Below are 19,319 nucleotides of genomic sequence, written 5' to 3'. Positions count from 1 at the left end.
ACCATAGAAAAATATAACTGCAGTGAAATAAGCCATAACTGAAGGGAGTGTGCTTTATCTACAAGATATTTGCTGGAACATTAATAACACTTCAAGGCGTCTCTTCTTTTTCAGTTCAAAGGCGCCAACCTGAAGGCATATGTCCTTGTCTAGGTGAGACCTAGACATGGGCCATCACTTGAAATGTCAGGTTGCTCAAATGAGCAATAACATAACATCACAACTTGATCCCACCTACAGGCCTAGCCAAGTGCACAACCAGAGTAGGAAGCAATCCCTGTTAGTTATTTTATGGGTAAGATGTTTAAATTTTTATCATAATTCAAATATGTTTTCTGGAAGAGGTAACATAATAGGTCATTATCCTTCACTAATATGTTCCTATGTTTTAAGCTAGTAGTTAGCTGGTCTATTATTTAATACGCGTTGGAAGGAGGATTAAAGAAAAGGAGTCAATTTAAATCCGAAGATCTGAAATGTGGCTAGTGTGCCTGAGAAAATGAAGCTTTATTTTATTTTAATTAATTTTAATTTAAATAGCCACATGTGACTAGTGACTTACACATGGCTTCAGAGCTCTGGACCGGCGCAGAGTGACACAGTGAGGAAGCACGCAGCCTTCAGGCCAGGCAGCTTGTGTGCAAATCTCACCTCCATGACCTGCCAGTTGTGTGACCCTATTCTGGAAAATGAGGGTAACCATACTCACTTCATTGATTATTATGAGGATTAAATGAATGTGCATATAAAAAGCCCTTAGGGCAGTATCTGCACTTATCATTGAGAGCAATGCTCAGCCATCCCGGGTTCTTGGGAGTGAAGAGGAAAGAGGGAGGGAACTTGTGAGAACACTGGGTAAGGAACTCCAGCCGCTTTCTAGTTTCATCCTAGAGCTATAGCTTTTCCATCCCTAACGCCATCACTTTATTCTTCTTGCGAGTATAAAGAGCCCTCTCAGAACAGGCGCTGAGAATCACAATTTAGGACATGGTTGTTTTCCACAACTAAACTTATATTGGATAAATGTGTCATCACACAATGAGGAAAAGTTTAAGAGTTAAAAGGATCACAAGCCAAAAGCTGTCAGCTCTCCAGTGAATCCTCTGGTGACGTTTTATTCCCAGGCTTGCCCGTGTGATACCTTCGGAAGAGGATGGATGATAAGAGTAGCTCTGAGGGGTTTACCTGAAATGAGGAGGGAAGGTACAAGAGAAAAGGGTCCTGTGTTGGCTAAAAGGATGCAGTCTCTGGGGTAGATTCAGCCCTCCATGGCAACAAAGCTGGAAAATCTCCAACAAAAACAAACCCCTCCTCTCAGCAGGGTTTTCTCCACGGAGAATGAAATACCACAGATTAGAAATTCAGCTGTGCTCCACAGACCTACTTGAGAATGGACTTGAGGACACGGGGAGGAGGAAGGGTAAGCTGGGACCAAGTGAGAGAGTGGCATGGACATATATACACTACCAAACGTAAAATAGATAGCTAGTGGGAAGCAGCCACATAGCACAGGGAGATCAGCTCGGTGCTTTGTGACCACCTAGAGGGGTGGGATAGAGAGGTGGGAGGGAGGGAGATGCAAGAAGAAAGAGATATGGGGATATATGTATATGTATAGCTGATTCACTTTGTTATAAAGCAGAAACTAACACACCATTGTGAAGCAATTATACTCCAATAAAGTTGTAAAAAAAAAAAGAAATTCAGTTGTGTTGACATGAGTCCGTTTCATCGGGAGGATAAGAGGGTGCCTTTAAATAACTCCTCTTTTGCTGTGAGTCAGTTTTATGACATCGTTTTCTTCTCAGCCCCACCAGTGATCAAGCCACCAGGAAGAGGGAGGTTTTGTGGGCACCGGAGAAGAAACTGAGAAATCGTTTGGCCGGGGGTATCTTTCAGGCAGGGGGCACACCTGCCTGTCTTAGTGCTGGTGTGTGCAGCTGTGAGACCTCTGAAATAAGGCGGGATGGTGACTTTGGAAAGAGAGAGTCACACTTGGAAATGAAGCATCATATCTGGAGAACAACCAAGCGAGAAAATGTTGCTTTGGTAAAGCCTACTAAAGGCTGAAAGAGAAGTTGAGGGAAATGTTGGAATGACTGGCAGTAACAACATCATGAATTGCTTTTTCTTATCACTCCCTAACTTTTCACCTGATATGATCAGCTCAGTGCTTTGTGACCGCCTGGAGGGGTGGGATAGGGAGGGTGGGAGGGAGGGAAGAGATATGGGAACATATGTATACGTATAGCTGATTCACTTTGTTATAAAGCAGAAACTAACATACCATTGTAAAGCAATTATACTCCAATTAAGATGTAAAAAAAAAAAAAAAAATCCCACACATGCCTCAAGGGATCGTTCAGTTGTCATACCCCTGCTTAGCCTTCCCCCAGATGCCCTCCAAACCCATCTCACAAGGTAAATCAATCTCTCCCTCCTCTGTGTTCTCCACACATGAACACACCTCTGTGGACGTCTTCACTCATTCTAACTTAGTTCAGGACTGTCTCAATTCATGGAGCTCTTAAGGCCTCATAATTATTTCTAGGGCGCCCTGGACCAAGAGGAATGCCTCACAGTTTCGGTTGTTAGGTCTTAATAACTTATCTCTGCCCTAACAACATAGTAACCATGTGAAAAATAACACACACAAATCGAAAGAAAACGTAATACTTTTTAACTTTTAAATAACCCAATTACTGACTAATGGTAGGTATGTGCCTACTGGGCACTGAACAGCTTCTCAAATCTTGGAATCAGATGGGACACAGCCACCCTCGCTTTCTGCCCCACAGCGCTTTCCTGTGTGGCTCTTGGCGTTGCAGCTGAGCAGGGTCTGACGTCACTGGGAGGAACATAGCAGGTCTAATGCTGAAGTTGAGAAGTACTTAGAGGTAATAGTTTTGGCAGAGTCCAAAAAAAAAAGGTTCAGCATCTGCCTTTCCCTTGAATTTTTAGAATATTTCATGGTGCCCTTGGAACTGGCTGAGGGGCGCAGGGGTGCCTGGTCACACAGCTGCAGACCAGAACTTCAGGCACTTATAAGAATGTCTTCCGTTCACCATAGATTGTGAGCCTCCTGAGGACACCAATTGTGTCTGACTGGCAGCTTGTATTTGCAGCTCACCACCTCATGAGTTATGAAAAATTGTTGAATCTATGGGTGAGATGAGCAGAAACCGGCCATGATTTTCGGGTTCTATTGCTGCGATCAACGCCCCGTGAGAACTTATCTATTGCACTTCACCGATGACCCAGAGAAGGCTGTTACTGCTTTGGTGCAGAGAGGCTGGAAGCTAACACAGCAGGAATGTGGCCCAAGGGAGCAGAGGGAGCTTCCAAGTGACCGGCCTGGGGAGAAACGCAGACCACCGGAGACTGAGTATTATGGTCACTTCCCACCAGGTTTGGCCTGGACAAACAGGGTACTTTCTCTGACGCTGTACGGATTGTGCCCTCAGTGGCAGAAAGTATTTCACAAGCGACACCATGTGTTTTGCACAGAGTGATGTGCCCCACTGAATGCTGAGTGAGGGACGGCCGGGAGCCTTCGGCCCAGGGGCCCAGCCTGACCCTCACCAATAAGATTCTTGCTAGCTGCTGGAAGAGTTTTGGTGACTTATCTTCATGGTGATCACTTGCAGTCCATTGTTTACATTCCTGGTTAACATTTTAAACAGCATTTTCTAAGTTTCTTCTAGAAATATTACTGTGAGGTCAGAACTCCGTGTCAGGTGAGTTAAGCTTGAGACACCCAGTGACATGCAAGTGGCAAGATGAGGTGGGTCAATATACACACAAGTTTGGAACTGGGGTGAGGTCAGCACTGAGATATATATTTGGGAGGGAGCAGGTATTCAAAGATATGGTACTGAGTGAGTTTACTTAGAGAGCAAGGATAGACACAGCAGAAGCCTGCAGACTGAATCCTGGGACACCACCCTGTTTAAGGGTGAGGAAGAGAAAGAGGATTCAGCAACTGGTGACTGGGTAAAAGGAAACCCACCGAGGGCGAGAAACCAAGAAAGACGTTTCAGGAAAGAGGCAGTGACTCTAGAATTTTTTTACAAACTCCCCCATGAAACACCTATTAACACCTAGTTACTAGTTGTATTAGTTTGCTAGGGCTGCAGTAACTGGATATCACAAGCTGGGGGGCCTAAACAACAGACATTTATTGTCTTCACAGTTCTGGAGAATAGAGGTCTGAGATCAGGGTGTCAGCAGGGTTGCTTCCATCCCTGGTCGTGAGGGAGAATCTGTTCCAGGCCTCTCTCCCTGCTTCCGCTGGTTTGCTGGCCATCTTTGCCATTCCTTGGCTTGTAGAAGCATCTCCCCGGTCTCTGTCTTCCTGTTCATGCGGCGTTATCCCCGTGTGTGTGTCTGTATCCAAATTTCCCCCATGTACAAGTATGCCAGTCATACCAGAACGGGGGTCTACCCTACTCCAGTGTGCTGTCTTGGCAACTGATTACATCTGCAATGACCCTATTTCCAAATAAGTCACGTTCTGAAGTACTGGAGGTTAGGACTTCAGCACATGAACTTTGGAGAGCGGCTACTTAACCCATAACACTACTTTTGCATGAAACACCATTTGGGAATAGATGGTTTGGACATATTTAATAAAGCCAACACTTGGCAAATGTAGGAGTAAAAAACTGTTTGCCAGGATATTATAATTTATATATAACTTTATAAATAGAATCTACTTAGATATCAATGTTCTATTTTCTTTGTTAACTGAGGATACTAACAAGCTGACTTTCGGCATTTTAACTGAATGCCCAACCTTGTTTAGCTTTAGTTTAAGTCAAGTTTGGTTTAATTCGGTTACACTGAAATTTCCTGAGATAACAAAACTATCAGATGTTGCTATTTTAATAATAAATTATCTAGAACGTTCTGGATTGTTTTTCCTTATGAGGATAAATGTTTTGATAAAACTTTGATTATCCATAATTGTTAAGATATCCTTTGTAACTGAAGAGTTTCATAACTGTAATGCTGTGTGTTCTAGGAGGACTAGAGATAAATGTCAAAGGTTGAAAAGACAAATTGGTTTTTATACAGATCTCTAGAATGGCCTTTTGAAATAAATCCTTCATTTCTATCTAGTTTATTACAATCTCTCTTTCCCTTACAAGTCCAATGCACTCAAAATAAAACAATTCATTAAAGAATCAATTTAGTTAATGAAGTCCCTATTAGATTTGAATAATTCAAACTGATACGTTCCTTTTAAGTTATATTTAATGAACACTTTGTCCATTTATTAAATTTTTAAAAACCTAAAAATTTTTTTAAACTTTTAAATGTGACACAGTTTGCTGCAGGAGATACTGTATTATTTTAAACTCGTACGCCCAGTAAACCCAGAATTGGCCTACACCGTGGGAAACTGCATCTGATCCAGAATAGGAGGCGATCAGACTGAAGGAATAAAGCGTCGGGGCTCAGCCCAGCAGACTCCGCCTCCTGACCCCATGCGCCTCGACAGAGTTCACGTCAGACCTCACTACTCCACTCAAGAAAAGACAAATTATGACATCCTGTGGCTGAAAGCCTTTTTCCATGTTTGACAATTTTCAGTTTCCAAGACAGCTAAGAAGCTGCAGCTTTTCTAGCAGAGGACAGAGCATTAGGTAAAAGAATTGGAAATACATAATAAAATTGAAAATACAGGTTTAGCTTGCATACTAATGGCAGTGAGAGATTTTAAACTAAAACTCATTAAGATGATTCTGGTTTCCTTTTTCTAGAAAACTAACATTTAACGTGATTCAAAATTGACCACCTAAAGTAAAATAATGAAAATAAATTGGAAATGGGTAGTTTAAGTGATGCACATGTAATCTAATATATTTATATGTGGTAAACCGACAGCCCCAGGCGCCTCCCACAGCTTCATGATTCAGCTAATAGAAATCATTAGCACAACGCCCACATGTGAAGCAGCCAAAAAAAGCCATTTCTAAGCCGCAGTTCTTTGGCTAAGATTAAAAACAACAAAAGAAAAGGAAAATTGTCATTGCTAACTCTACCTAAAACAGCTGTGCCATTCTGTCATAAATACATATGAGTCCATCACATTTACTCAAAATACTAAAGAAACAGAAAGGCTTACATTTGCCCCATCCCCTCATGAACTTCTCAGCCTAGATTAAAGCACTTTTATATCCTAAATCATTCTTTAGGAGAACTACTAAAGACCATCATTTTCTTATAGGAAGAATGAAAAGAAGTAGGAAGTTCCAGGTGGTGGGAGGGATAAACTGGGAGATTGGGATTGACATAGACACACTACTATGTATAAAAGAGATAACTAATAAGGACCTGCTGTAGAGCACACGGAACTCTATTCAATACTCTGTAATGGCCTATATGGGAAAAGAATTTGAAAAAAGAGTGGATATATGTATATGTAGAACTGATTCACTTTGCTGTACACCTGCAACTAACACAACATTGTAAATCAACTACGCTGCAATAAAAATTTAAAAAAGAGGGCTTCCCTGGTGGTGCAATGGTTGAGAGTCCGCCTGCCAATGCAGGGGATACGGGTTCGTGCCCCGGTCCGGGAGGATCCCACATGCCGCAGAGAGGCTGGGCCCGTGAACCATGGCCGCTGAGCCTGTGCGTCCGGAGCCTGTGCTCCGCAATGGGAGAGGCCACAACAGTGAGAGGCCCGTGTATCGCAAAAAAAAAAAAAAAAAAAAAAAAAAAAAAAATTAAAAAAAGAGGAAGTAGGAAGTTCCAAAAAATATTTATTGTGTTTTGTAGACAGAAGAAATTGAGGAATCAGTGAGAATCATGTAATTTTTCTCATGCTTACCTAGGTCCCATTTTAGTCTTCTGAGAAATGCTTCCAATTTAAATCACATGAAGTCCTCCTGGGACCCCCTGACTTTACAAAGGATCCCCTCACCCTTATTCTATTTGAACTTTTTCTTAGTCCATCACATCTGTGAACTTATTGAAAACCCCCTCAAATCACTGGCGGAGCAAACAGGTTACGGGGAAAAACATAATGAACAAACGGTAGCATGAGTAATTACAAGTTTTCCATGTGGAAAACTTACTGCATGGAAGGCACCGTTCCAAGTGCTTTATGTGATTTTAACTTTTCGCTTTTTCCTTCAAAAGACTATATGTGGTAGATACTACCCTTGTAGAACAATAATCAGAGAGAGACAAACACCATATGGTACCCCTTATACGTGGAATCTAAAATATGACACAAACGAACCTGTCTGCAAAACAGAAACAGAATCACGGACACAGAGAACAGACTGGTGGTTGCCAAGGCATGGGGTGGGCGAGGGATGGAGTGGGAGGTTGGGATAGCAGATGCAAACTCATATATATAGGATGGATAAACAACAAGGTCCTACTGTACAGCACAGAGAACTATATTCAATATCCTGTGATAAACCATAAAGGAAAAGAACATAAAAAAAAGAATGTATACATATGTATAACTGATTCACTTTGCTGTACAGCAGTAATTAACACAACACTGTAACTCAACTATACTTCAATAAAATTAAAAAAAAAATTAACAAAAAATAGCAATAATTAGCATCAAGGCTGCAAAGAACAACGAGTTTATTTGGGGTCTTAGGAAGTGCAATTTGGGAGACAGGTTCAGGTAAAACAGAGTGTTCTGGGGAAGAGGAAGAGGCGGGGCTCACAGAGGCAAGAGCACACGACTGTTAATGTTGTTGGCTGAGAATTCTGATTGAGGCTGACGCAAGAGAGGGAGTGTCTGTCCTTAAGGGGTGAGGCTGACATGAGTTTTTAGGGTGGAGGTCTGATGAGCATCTTGAGGCTCTGGGACTTCGGGCAGATTGGTTCTGTGTTAAGACAGCAAGTGGTCAGAGGGCAGATCCCACGTGGGCCGAGACATGCGTAAGTCACACGATCTCCGTGGCCTCCAGCTCCGGCTCAGAGAGCTCTCTCAGCCACACCGGCTCCATCTCGATCTTCCTTTCACACCCTCATTTCACAGATGAGAAAACGGAGACACAGAGTAAGCATCTCCACCACGGTTGCAGGGCTACCAAGTGGCAGTGCTAGGATTCAAATCCAGCCAGTTTTCTAAAGACGGCTACCCTGACTCAGTAGTAGAGGGAAATACCAGTGGTTCTGAAACCACGCAGGAGCCTGTGGGGCTCGTGAGCACAGAAACCTTGCAAACAGCTGCTACTCAGGGAAGGGAGGGGATGCAGAGAAGAGGGAGGAGCGTCCTGGAGACACCAGTGCAGGCTGGGGGCAGGGCCCTGCTCCGCCCAAAGGGATACACTTGACTATATCTTTGAGCTCCTTACAGAACTAAAACCCCCCAGTGGAAGATGTCGGCATCCTTCATTCCAGAGAATACCAGCTGAGGCCAGACTAACGGAACCAGAGAACCTCATCGAGAGATTACCTGAGGCCAGATTAAAGGAGTGCAGGCCCTGCACACACCCTGATCTTATCAGCAACCCCGCCCGTGAACCACTGCTATGAAACTCCTCACCAGATCCTCCTGGGTTGGGACACACAGTTTTTCAGGGCCGGAGCCCACTGTGTCCCCCTTTGCCTGGCAAAGCAATAAAGCTATTCTTTTCTACTTCACCCAAAACTCTGTCTCTGAGACTCGATCTGGCGCCAGTGCACAGAGGCCGAGTTTTCAGCATCAGTTTCCCAACCTGGAGACAGTTCAGAGACACACAGCAGTCGTAGCTCAAAGAGAAAACCACAGACCAGCTCTCGGCCCCTTCACGTCCCCACAGGCTTCGTGTGGCATCCAGTATGTACCTCAAGTATCCTAGAGATTCAATGAGCTCTTTCTCTTAAAGTATTTGCCCGAAGACCACCACTCCATTGCTAATAAAATGTCTGGTGAGATAAAGTATAATTAAATTGCATCAGTCCCAATATTTCACTTGAAACCCTAAAGTTTTTAAGGAACAACCATGTTTGATGGTTTGTTTTCCCAAACATTGTGATCATTTAACAGATAAACTATGACCTCTGAAAAAGATGAAACAGAAAATCACATCTTACGGTTTTTTTTGTTTTTGTTTTTGTTTTAGCATGCCAGGATGTCTTTTACTGTTCCAAGGCCTGTCACTCAATGCCCCAAATATCCTTTAAGGAACTTTCATTTCAATTGATTGATTTTTTAAAAAAATGTAAGTTTTGAAGGAGTCACAGATCCCACAAATTAGTGTGTTTACTCCATGGAGCCTGAGGAATTTAGGGTTAGCTGAGCAGTCTGCAGTTTTCGGGTGGAGGTGGTAGGCAGGCGGGGAGACTGTGAAACTAAAAATGAGATGCTTCAACGTGTTCTCCAAAATTCTTGAGCATAAGGATGCAGGATTTAGTCCTCTAACTAATGGGATTAAATGGCTCAGCTTGGAAATGGGCAAACTGGAATTTTTCACAGCAAAGTAGACAATTCAGATTCCACTTTCCTTCAGTGTAGAAAAGTTACATGAATTCATCCCTATGTCCAGAGCAATGACCACAAAGTGGATTTTGTTTACAGTAATTAGAATGGAGAGAAATAATTTTCGAAGACTGGGCAGGCATCAAGTGGCAATCAAAATCACAGTCCCTGACCTCAGAGGGCTTACAAGCTATGTGTTCATCATGCATGGACCCGGTATATGAGGGAAGAGCTTCAAAGCCAAACAAGAATATTTCTCAAATCTTTAGTTGGCAACCCAGCAGGAGAATAAAATGTAACCATTACCACTGTAATAAAAGAGAATAAGAGCAAACCAGCAAATTAGGACTGTATAAATAAAGCACAATCATATATTTTGGAGGCATGATTACATAGCTATTAAGAGAAAGGTGTTTAGGCTTTAGGTAGAGCTGGTTTCAAATCCTGACTAACACTCTGGAATCAAGTAGTTATAAAATCAAGTGTTATAAAAGTCTCAGTTTTCTCTTCAGTGAGATGTGAATAATACCTATTACTATGAGTTTTTTTTTTTTTTTTTTTTTAATTTCCAGTAGTCTTTTATTTATTTATTTATTTATTTATTTTTTCTTTTTGCGGTATGCGGGCCTCTCACTGTTGTGGCCTCTCCCGTTGCGGAGCACAGGCTCCGGATGCGCAGGCCCAGCGGCCATGGCTCACGGGCCCAGCCGCTCCGCGGCATATGGGATTCTCCCAGACCGGGGCACGAACCCGTATCCCCTGCATCGGCAGGCGGACTCTCAACCACTGCGCCACCAGGGAGGCCCTACTATGAGTTTTGCATGAAGAATATGTATAGAGCTTAGAGCATAATGTGGCTCCTAGAAAGTGTTCAATAATTACAGTAATTATAATCAATAAAAGCTGAAATTTCATGAAGATTATACACCACAGAAACTTATCACTGAACTTGTAGCATAAAAAGAAAATGTAATAAAGGAATGAATCATTTTTAAAATGTCTCAATAACCTAAACTCACCAACCATAAGAGAACCCAGCTGAAAACTGAATTGCCTGATATTTACACCAATTGCATCTGACTCTGGGAATAAAAGGGAACTTCTTTTCCCCCCAATGTCTACAAAAGAAAATGATAAAAATGATTTTATCAAGCAGAAGCAGATCTTTCCAGGCACTGATGGAGTACATCCTGGCATATACAGAGTGGCCTTAGCTGGTAAATCATATTAATATAACAGAGTCCTAAGAATGGAAGTTCTCCAAGTAATTTCCCATTCGAACTTGTAAACTCGTATCTGACCCAAGAGAGTGTGTGTATGTGTGTGTGTCTATCAAGAAACAAAGTTTCATGATAAGTAATAGGTCAATAGAAAATTAGGATTTTGTCCCCACTGTCACCTGGTTCTAATTCTTTCTTCATAAAAGGTTCATATCTGTAAAACTGTTGCTTACATTTTATATGCCCATCCTCATGAAATTATGCAATGCAAGGATTCCACAGGACATGGTTAAGAAAATGATGTTTAGAGAATAAATGAAGTCGTTTGGTGTTGGCAGTTGGAGCTTTTCCCCACTGACATTTTTGTATTGTGTTGTGCTGCTTTCTTCTAAACACGCTTGAGTAGAATATCTGATCTCTCTGACAAGCACAATCTGCTTTCTTTGCATCCTATAGAAAATGAATCTAACTAGCCAATTAAAAGCATAGAATGCCTGACTTCTGCAGAATCTAAAAAAAATGATACAAATAAACTTATTTACAGAACAGAAACAGACTCACAGACTTAGAGAATGAACTTACAGTTACGGGGGGAAGGGTGGGGAAGAGACAGTTAGGGAATTTGGGATTGACACGTACACACCTGTACACACCGCTGTATTTAACATGGGTAACCAACAAGGACCGGCTGCAGAGCACAGGGAACTCTGCTCAGTGTTATGTAACAAGCTAAATGGGAAAAGAGTTTGAAAAAGAGTAGATACATGTGTATGTATAACTGAATCACTTTGTTACACACCTGAAACTAACACAACACTGTTCATCAACTGTACTCCAATATAAAAAAAAATAAAGATGTGGTTTTGGGCACCAAAACAACCAAGCAAACAAACAAAAGTAGAATGTCAGGCCACTCGAGGTAAGGCAGCTTTAAAATTATTGTCTCATTCAACGCAGATATGCCTTAAAGACTGTGGTAGGCGGGTCAGGAGAAGAGACTGCAAGGGAAATGGGCCTGTGGAAGATGGTCAGACCCACCGATGCGAAAAGGACGTGGCCCATCATGCTCCGTCCAGGAGGCAGAGAAAGGGAGCCTCAAGCCAAGGAGCATGGGGGACTCTAGAAGCGGAAAAGGGAAGGAGGTGGGTTTTCTGCCAGAGCTTCCAGAAGGAACGCAGCCCAGGCTATACCTTGACTTTAGCCCAGTGGGACCCACGTTGGACTTCTAACCTACAGAATGCTTAGATAACAAATGTGTGTGGCTGTTAAGCCCCTAAATTTGAGGTCGTTTGTGACGGCAGCAATAGAAAACCAAAACGAATATTAACTGAGAGACTTTAATATACTGAGGTGAACCCTAGAGACAGGAAGGTTCAATCCAGTTTATCCAAGCCTCTCGGTGAAGATTCATTTCTCGTGAGGGTTGCCAGATAAAATACACGACTTGCAGCTAAATATAAAGTTCAGGTAACCAGTGAATATTTTTTAGCATGAGAATATGCAATATTTGGCCCACTTTTACAATAAATTTTCCATTGTATCTGAAATTCAAATTTAACTGTGTCCTGTATTTTTACTTGTTAAATCTGGCAACCTTATTTTTAATACACATATGTGGGACATTCCAGGGATTACCTCTGCTCAACAGAACTGCTTCCTGCCAACCATGCTGAAACCCGCTTAACGATTCTCCCCCTGTATTTTGGGTCTAATTTATCACGCACAGACTGCCTTTCTCCATGATAAACCAGTTGCCTGGTTTCCATCTCTACTCGGGTATTAATGTCATAAATTGCAAATAAAGGTCAGTGGATTTTTGCTAAATGTGACAGTCCTAGAATCATCGGGAGCCTCAAATGCTTTGTCTTCCTTGGATTTCACCCAATTTGCATTTCTCCTCTGCCAAAATACATGAGCACTATCCGAGCACTACTTAGAGAGCAATATTCAGGCTCCGAACCTGGGCATAAATATGCTCCCTCTGCTTGTTTTAAATAATCTCATTCCCACAGCAGCTGTTGATTCTGCTTTGCTGAACTGATCAGCAGATTGTGTGGCAATGCCGTAAATTTGAACTAGCCTGCCTTTTCCCACAGCACTTCCCTCTGCCTGCTAACTTACACTTATGAAAATCATGATTCATGCATAACTGTACATGTAATAGTTTAATATTTTCCAAAAGAATTACACAGTTCCTTACAGTGGGTTCCTATATGGCCAAGGAATGGGTGAGGATAGCACTTCTGTTTCTGTTGTCAGAAAGTATAATGTGGTACATGCCCACTTATTACAAATTGACAAGCTGCTATTCTCATAGCATAGAGGCTATTGGTGGAAATAACTTGTTCCTCTTTCAGCAGGATGTAATGAGGAAGGTAGGTTGTTCGTTCTAGGCAAGACTTAGGGGTATACTTGTAAATTTATGTTAGAGTTACATCTTTCCATTAATACACTTGGGGTTTATTCCAAGAAGTATGTTTGTTTTAATGATATAAGATTTTTAATATAGATTCTTCAGGTAGCCTTCTCATTTGTAATGAAATAATTTTTTAAATCCATGAATAATGTCCATTTCTGTTCACTGAGTTTTTGAATGATACCAGTGTTGTTGCCTGTTTAGAGTTTTGGGAGAGATTCTAAACAATACGAGATAAAATTTTCATTCAGTATAATTTTTTTACTATATTGCTATTTTATTTTCTACTATATTGCTATATTACTGTTTTTTTACTAAATTATAATTTATTTACTATATTGTGAGAAATACCATATGCAGTATAATTATAATTCTTACTATATTATTATCTTTTCCTTTTGAACAATACTAAAGTAGATGGTGGCAGTTCTGATATTACTGTAAAAGATAAATCTCTTGCAAACATAAAATGTCCTAAATGTCATTTTTACAAGTGAAGAAAAAAAAGATCCTAAGAAGATAAAGATCTTGCCTAAGGATTTATGGTGGGTGATAAGGTTAAGGGTTTATTCTAGATAATAAGGATTTAAGGTGTATGATAAAATACAAAACAAAAATAGAAACGATGCAGATTGTACAGCAAGAGAAGAATCATAAAAGGTTGAGAAATGAGGGTAAAGACTTCAACACTGTAAAGATAAATATCTTGCTTGAAGTGGCCCACAACTTTGGCATTTATGCTTTCTGGAAGCCAAATAACAGTGAAATATTGCCACTTGCACTTTTTAAAGAATCAGCTGAACCGCTTGCTTAGGAGAAGCACAGATATTACTGGTACTAATACAAGACACGAATTCCTGCTTGGGTTCTCTTCATAAAGGGAACACCATGGAACATATAAGCCAAACATCTTATAAACTCCAGACAAGAACCAAGTCCAAGACCCAGATCTATAAATTTTCCACCTCATTATGTAGAGATGTTGGTTTACGATTCTTCTCAGCAAAACTGTAGATTCCCTATTATACCATGAGTTCCTTCCACCCTTCAATCAAGATGATATATATGGTTTTTCTAAGAATGACAATTCCCTCTGATCATAACTCAAGGAAACTTTTTATTATCTGTCTTAAATTTTTTTAATGTTCATCTAGACTGAAAGCTCCCAAGTGATGAGTCCCAAGCCTGGAATATAATACAGACAGAGGGCAGACACTTTTGAGTGATGAATTACAGACTACTGTCTTAGCTTTAGTATAAATGGGAAGATCTATACTGAGACGCGGGTCTCAGTGTTTTGCACAGATACATATGAAAAGCCGCTGCAATTTGGCAGGTGTGCGCAATAAGTTTTGGTAAGCATTGAATTTTTAGGGAAAAGTGAAGCTGGACTGGTAGTAGTGGGTAGCTTTCTGTGAACCAGCTTTCCTTGGCGTCCTCAAAGCTGCCTTGAACGGAGTCCTGCAGCTCTGCACTAGCAGCCTGGTTATCGATCTACCGCACATCCAGTTAGCGCTGAATACAGTAGGAAGACACTTCACTCCAAAATTTAGATAAAGTGCTTATTATCTTGATCCCATTCAAGTCATTTTAAATGCAAAAATTAAATACTTGAAGAAACAGGATTCTTTCCAAGGCCAAGTTACTGGTTGAAATAAAAATCCAGTGTCTCGCATTAACCTAGGGTTCTCCTCTGCTGTTCCACACAATTTTTCTGCTTTGTACCAAGTAGAAATTAACCTACATTCACGCACAGAGTTAAAACTGGGTTCACGCTCTGAGGTATGAAGCTGCCGAATAGTCAAAGCTAAGACTAAATTTTACATTCCCAAGAACATCTCTTGTATTCACCCTGTCAGAAGGAAGGTGATTTATTTTAATATCTACAGCCTTTTATTATTGTTTTTAATTTTGAAAAGCATCACATCTCCACAAAAGTATAGGGAATAGTACAATGAAACCCCACGTATCCCTCATCAAGTGACAGCCGTCAGCAACTTGTGGCCACATTTGTCTCGGCTAAGTCTTCACCTGCTCTCTTTCCTCTACACAATTATTGTTAAGCAAATCTCAGAGATTATGTTATTCCATTGATAAACATTTCAGTATATTTTCTCTAAAAGGCAAGCACTCTTTTATTAAACACCACCACAATCAATCCTGTTATCACACTAAAACACTTCACAGTGATTCCTTATACCATCAGATACCCTGTCAGACGCCAACCATCACACCACTAGATGATCTCATTAACGATTTTTTACACATGCTTTGTTTCAGGGCTTTTGACAAATACTTACTGCAAGCCAGTTTGGTTCCAGGTGGTGTGCAGCACATCTGACATATTTTATTCATTCATTCAATGTAATGATCTATCAAGTGCCTAATATATGTCCTTGGAATACATCCGTGAATAAAACAGACAAAGTCCTCGCCTTCTTGGAGCTCATACTATAGGAGGGTAAGATAGGAAATAATGAATAAAAATAATAAAAGTAAATGTGCCCATTTGTTATAAGCTGACAAGTACTTTTGGGAAAAAATAATATTACAGCTGTCTAAGGGTTATTTGGACATCGTGGGCAGGGATGCAATTTTAAAAAGGTAATCGGAGGAGGCCTGATTGCAAAGGTGTTATTTGAGCAAAGACTTAAAGGAGGAAAGAGAATTAACCCTGCAGATACCTGGAGGAAAAGTGTCTAAATCAGAGGCCAGCTCAAAATCTCTAAGACAAGATACGATTGGCACGTTCCAGAAACAACAAGAAGGCTAAAATCTGCGATATCATTTAATAAAAATAAGTGAAAACGTGAGGAAAAGGAAACAGCTACAGGAAAGCCTAAGTAGAATAAATGACCCACTCTCGTCAGTGACCATGACGAGCCATATTTAGGAAAACAGAAAAAGTATCATATTATATTTTATAGAAAGGTTGAATTATGGACATTTTGAGATGGACACCCAATGTTTAACCTGTTCAATCTATCAAATCTCTAAAAACATCTAGAGTTATTTTTAAAAAAGAGTGGTCTCAATTTTATATATATTTATAATTTATATCACCATATTTATTGCCGCCTGTGCGGCATTTTCCTGAACAACCGCACTTGCTTGGATGGTTCCACCTACTGTTGACATGCATCGACCACCGAATGTCTCTTGTCAGAAGCCCAGACCTCACTCCGTGCCGTCAGCTCACGTGCACACCATGCACTGAATATCTCCCTTTGCACATATTTCCTATCAGTGAAGGTCAACATGACCTTCCCCAGTATCAAAGGCAGAAACCTGGCCTTCATCTGGTCTCCTTCCTTTCAGCCTCTCCCCAAGTCCAGGCGGTCCTCAAACCCTGCCGACTCCAAGTCCACACTCTTCCAGGATACTTTAACCACCACTTCCGAGGGCACTCCCTTATCTTCTCTCTCACCTGGACCACGGAAGCAGCCGAAGCGCCCTGCCTAGCTGCGCATCTGACCACTGCAGTTCCTCCACCTCCCTCAGGATGGTCATCCACGCCTACAAAGAGAGATCCCAGAACCACAGCCTCATGTGGGCGGGAAGAGAGAGGAGGGATCCTAGCGGTCACAGATAATCATGATGGGCCCGTTCCCCCAGGCCCGTCCCATTAGGCATGGGGCGGTCACACAGTCCAACCAGTGAGGCCCATGTGGAAGCACAGTAAGGACGTCTAATGATGGTTTCCTTCAAGGACGAAAGGACACATATGGTAAACATTCTGATTATGCTATTCCCTATTGAGATATCAAAAGGTGGACCTCCTCATGCACTGCTGGTAGAAGTCTAAATTGTTTCAGTTTTGCCAAAAGAAAATTAAATAATACAACTAAAAGAATACTAATAAGAATTTTCATCGTAAATACTATAATACTTAGAGCTAAATTTTATCTCTTCCCATATATCAGGCCCTATGCAATGTGTCTTACATTCATTGTCTCATTCATTGTCTTTAACCTGATGAATGAGATATTATTGTCCTGAGAAATGAGGAAACTGTGTCTTAAGGTAATTAAACGCTTTCCTCAATTTCACATAGTCAGTACGCTAGAAGAGATTTTGAAATTCATAATAATTATTCTAAGGAAATGATAAAAATAGACATAAAGGAATGTGCACAAAGCTATGTGCCAATTGTTTGTTATCATGTGAAATTTTGAGAGAAGAAAATTAAAACCCAACAGCATTGAGGAACTATTTAACTAAATCAGGTCACATCTGAATAGAGGACTAGTTGTAGACTTAAAGATACCAAAGCAAAACTAGGTTCGGGGAAAAGATACCTGGGTGATGTCTTCTTTTTTTCTTCTCTTCTCCTTTCTCTCTTTTTCCCCAGTCCTCTCAGACCAGGCATCCATCACCCAGATGGCGGCTGTCACGGCAACGGGCCCCAGGTAAGCGGGGGCTGGAGCAGGGCTCACCATCCCCGCTCCTTTCTGCCACCTGCGGGCCACGGCATCCAGGCCAGGGGCAATCCGCCCCGTGCTTTCCTTTGGAGGAAGGTCAGCCTGCACCTCTCCTCTCCACCACTGGGAGCAGCACTGAGCCCCCAGCCTGAGACTCTTCAGAGCGCACTGCCCCCTCTTAACATGAGGGGGGATGGATATTTCATGGCTGACCACGAGCAGGTAGGTTGGCCAAAGACCTCACGGCAGTGGAGCGAGAGACCCCGGGGAGCAGACAGGACAGCTAGTCCCAGAGCTCTCCCCGCACGGGGCAGACACATGAGCACCCAGGCTGGGGGCTCGGGCCAACGAAGCTTTCGTGGGAGCCCTCTCCACACCCGGCGCACGGAGGCTGGAGGCACACTCCAGATGACATGCCAGCCTACACCATGCTCAGACGCCCAGCTGAGAAGGGCAGAGGCCAGCAGAGAGGAAGGAAGAGAGTGCGTCAAACATCTGCCGGCTGCCTGGGGTCCTTCCACACCCTGGACCCAGATTTCTGGTGGGAAGAGGGTGAGTAGGTAGAAACCCCATGAGATTCCCAGCCTTAAGTCAGAGATCTGCTTGACAATGATGGCCCATCTTTCTGCTTTAAACCTCGGGGCTTGGGCTTCCCCGGTGGGGCAGTGGTGCAGCCGGTGCAGGGGACACAGGTTCGAGCCCTGGTCTGGGAAGATCCCACATGCCGCTGCGAGCAACTGGGCCCGTGCGCCACAACTGCTGAGCCTGCGCTCTAGAGCCCGCGAGCCACAACTACTGAGCCCACGTGCCACAACTACTGAGCCGGCGCGTCTGGAGCTTGTGCTCCGCAACAAGAGAGGCCGCTATAGTGAGAGGCCCGTGCACCGCGATGAAGAGTGGCCCCCACTTGCCACAACCGGAGAAAGCCCTCGCACAGAAACGAGGACCCAACACAGCCAATCAATCAATCAATCAATCAATAGAAATGCTGTAGAATTATTAAAAAAAAACAAAAAAACCTCGGGGGTTAGTTCTGTGAAACACTGCATAAAATTATGTCACATGTGACCCATATGATCAATTATGTATGTGTAATATATAACTGCATTTAAATATATAAACACAAATATCATATATAAATAATACATGTATATTTGTATGTAATAATATATTAATTATAGAAAGTATAAAATTATAAAAAATGTACATATGAAATTATATATGTATATATACATAATATATGTGATAATATATAGATGACATAAATATCTATATAAATATATATGTATGGTGATTATGTTAATTAGGCTGATATTAAATCGAAAACACACTGATGTATAATATATACACATCATACCAAACTTATATAATTTAATTCACATACAATTTAGTGATACTTAGGTAGTATGTATATAGATAATTACATATTATAAAATGTTAGATGTGTGTATATATTTATATAATGTATTACTATATTAAATATTTATAGATAATATATGTATACAAATGCTTATATGAGGTATGCACATGCTGTAAGTGTACATATGTAGTATTTCATATATTGTGCCCAAATATATCAGCATCAGGAAGGCTGCCCCACGTGTGGAATGGCACGTGTTCCACACTCACACAGAACACGCCTCTGGACCCCGCGCGGACGAGGCGCTTCCCGCTGTGAGGCCGGCCAAAGGCCCTGGTGGGCCCTGCCCAGTGCCGGGCGGCGCACCGCTCACCTGCACGTGCCGGGCGCACCTGCACACCTGGGACGCCGCAGGCCCGAATGCTGACCCCGGGCCCGTCTACCTGACGCCCACCTGCCCTCT

Source organism: Mesoplodon densirostris, chromosome 20 (assembly GCF_025265405.1).
Source record: "Mesoplodon densirostris isolate mMesDen1 chromosome 20, mMesDen1 primary haplotype, whole genome shotgun sequence".
NCBI classification, from domain to species: Eukaryota; Metazoa; Chordata; class Mammalia; order Artiodactyla; family Ziphiidae; genus Mesoplodon; species Mesoplodon densirostris.
The sequence above is the reverse complement of the archived record's forward strand: the minus strand, read 5'-3'. Positions refer to the sequence as shown.